General features: G+C 30.0%; 1 protein-coding gene across 1 annotated transcript in view; it reads left to right on the forward strand.

Annotated features, from left to right (window-relative positions):
* Nucleotides 1-2,805: 2,805 nt before the first annotated feature.
* Nucleotides 2,806-3,465, forward strand: part of LOC117103871 — a 33,311-nt gene continuing 32,651 nt past the window's right edge. The window contains exon 1 of the mRNA XM_033244486.1: nucleotides 2,806-2,912. The gene's annotated coding sequence lies outside the window, so the exon portion shown is untranslated. The remainder of the gene's footprint in view (nucleotides 2,913-3,465) is intronic.

The raw sequence follows: 3,465 nt of genomic DNA on the forward strand, positions 1-3,465 counted from the left end.
GATTCTTTTAGATCTTTGGTCACTGGCTCAATTCCTTCCGCTGCTTTTCTTGTGTTTCAGCTGGATCGACTGAAATATAAACTACGACAGAGCACCGTATTTTGAATGAGACATGTAAGCCGCGTGACATTATGGTACATCTGCACGGTCGGAAATGGCACTCTTAGACTAGGTTTTAGTGGAATTTTCTTTTCTTTCTTTTTTTTTCTCAAGTTTTTTTTTTGAAGAATTTAGAGGTAGGGCCCGACCACCGCCACTGTTTTATTATATTAATTTAGTATTTGTTTGACAATCGAATCTCTGGCATGTCTATTCGTATTCTCTAACTTGTATGTATATTGACGATGTCCAGCGTCCAAGCCTTTGACAATTATTAATTAATAACTTAAAAAAGTAAAGAATTTATTATATGATAAATTGTAAACATAGATTCGTAGTAGAGATCATGAAAATATTCATGAAAGAAAGAATTAGAAGCGATTAATTACGAGCTTTCATCGATAAACGGCAGCTTTATTTACAATTCTCGTGGGAAAAACACATGAATGATACTGGATGAATGTATACATTTAATAATGTGTCTTTCTTTATTTTCCCCGGTCTCCCGGCGCCACTGTGCACTACTGGAAACATGTCTTCGGACCAAAATACTAGGCCTAGGTCTATGCCCTATCTTGATGGACTGAGCCGTCGAATCCGACAGATCTCCTTTCTCTCTGAATTTTTTTAGTATTTAATTAATTATATAAATAATATTGTAATTTGTATTATTATTATTGTTGTTATCATTATTATTATTATCATTATTATCACTATTATTATTATTATTATTATTATTATTATTATTATTATTATTATTATTATTATTATTATTATTATAATTATTATTCGTATCTTAATGCTCTATTCCATATGCCTATAACTTTACAGTGTGATAAATCTTTCTACCTTAACTTTACCAAGAATTGACTAGATAATTTACATTGCTCAGAAACTAATCGGTAAAGACATAGGAGATAACAAACACAGAACATAACATTCACATTATAATTAATTTTTGAATGCCTCGGGTCAAATTCAACACTTAATTCATATCGTACCAGACAGTCTGTTATTCTAAACTCTACCTATTCACTTGTATTTCAAAAGAAAATGCATAGCATACAATATATATTCATATCACTAATTAATTGCTGATTTTGTTTAAATAACTTTAATGATATCTGGCTACACGTGTACAGGTAAATAAACAATAATTGTTACATTACTTGGAATTGTGTCAGGTTTCTTAGTACAAACACAGTTAATATTAGTACATTGAGAACCATATACAAAGATTGGTAGGCCTACATGAACAGTTTTTTAAAATATATGTTTTAACTTCAGTTGTCCATTCAATAAGGCGAGAAAATGGTGAAGAGAGCAATGTCTGTATCCTGAAATGCCCACCGTGTTCATCTTCAAATTGTCTTTATACAATTCGCGATATTACGTGTACCAATATTGCAATGCCACAACATTATATAATATATATATATATATATATATTATATATATATATATATATATATATATATATAAACAAACAAATAGATAAATAACAATAACAGTGCTCGAATAAGTACATGTTGCAATAATCGTATCAAGCATAGCTCAAAAACGAAAGGTTCCTTTATTTCAGTTCTATGAAGAAAAAAGTGTCTGGCGGGATTCGAACCTGCATCCGCTGGATTTCAAGGCGAGTATCATACCCACCAGACTACGGAAACCTACTGTATATATAAATTATGATATAATAGAGAACGTGTAAGCGATGTTTAAGGTATAACCACAAGTATTTACCAAGGAACATGGTGTGGTAGGCTTAATTATTATTATAGTTCTCTGAGGGAAAAATGGAACACGCCCATGTTAAGAATTTTAACCAATAGCCATATTCTCTTCCGTAGAAATTATGACTGACAGCAAAAATACCATAATGGAGAGCACGTTATTAGGACAAAAATGTGTTTCTATTTTCACCACTGTATCCAGGCAATAAGTTATTACATTTGCAATCATACGTGGGTCTATAAATACATAATGGAACAATAAGCTCTTTAGATTCTAATAATGTAAAACGAATTTACTATTTACTAATTTATAAGGTGTGTTTTGATAGACGGGTTGCATCTTGGAACATTTTGTATACAACTTTACTAACGCCAGTCAGTTACTTTCGATCCATAATAATTCTTTACGACGATAAAGAGAAAGTATTTTACTAGAAAGAACTTGTATTCAACTCTTTTGTTATTATACTTGCAATAATATCATCATAAGTATCAGTAGTGGTATTGTCAGTACTATCATTATCATTATCATCATCATCATTGTTACTATTATTATTATTATTATTATCATCGTCATCATCATTATTAATAATATTAATATTATTTTTGTTTTTAATATTATTATTATTCTTAATCTTATCATTATTATTATTTCAATTTTTATACTATATACTATCATGCTTACTCTACATTGCTATTGTTTCAGAATCTTAAAGGCACATGCATAATTATCAAATAAGTTTACCATTATGTGTGCATTATGACAGGTATGAATAATGGAATAGTAGACACATATTGGGTAAATATATTTTCTTTTTGTCATCACTGTATCCTGGCATAATGTGTTGATATGCTAAATAAATAATTTAAGCACCGGTTATACAATGCACTCCTAAGTTTAATAATGTAGACAGTTAGAAGATATCTATTGGTAGTCCAGATAAATGCATAATTTACATGATTTTCACCTACGCAAGTCGGTGTTTTCTTGTAATATTCATAGCAAGACTCTGTGTAGATGAAGACAGACGATACTCTGGTATTTTTGCTTTTAAGGAGCTTAGTATTTAAGAACTTAAGGTAAAACCTGCTGTTATGATTATTATTAAAGTTATGATCGTCATTATTTTTAGTATAGACTATTCTTAATGTATTATTATTATTATTATTATTATTAATTTTATTATTATTATTATTTTCAAAATTATATGTTGGCTACGTTAGAAATACTAGGCATATATATGTATAGACCAATATAGACCTATCAGTACACACTTTGTTACATTTGAAAGGGGTACACAATTCATTAGACCTATAATGATCTGTAAGACTAATTTATTTATCGGTTTTAAGAGGTGGGAGCGATGTCAAATTCCCAACGGTAGCATAAGAGGGTGGGCCAGGATAACCCAAAACCTCTCACATTGGTTCTTCAGAGGAGGGGTAGTTCCCAGAAAATTCGGCATTAGAGTTTTGAATGGCTTATATCAGTAAGACTGACGCGCAATTAATTGGATCAAACATTTTTTTTTTCTTTTTTGACTGTAAAATATTGATGCAATTTTCTCCATTCTTTGTGCACTCCAATGCATTTTCACTATTTTCACATTTTAACTATATATTGTATATATAT

Source organism: Anneissia japonica, unplaced genomic scaffold (genome assembly GCF_011630105.1).
Source record: "Anneissia japonica isolate Jap-2015-1 unplaced genomic scaffold, ASM1163010v1 scaffold3862_len378127_cov164, whole genome shotgun sequence".
Taxonomy (NCBI): Eukaryota; Metazoa; Echinodermata; class Crinoidea; order Comatulida; family Comatulidae; genus Anneissia; species Anneissia japonica.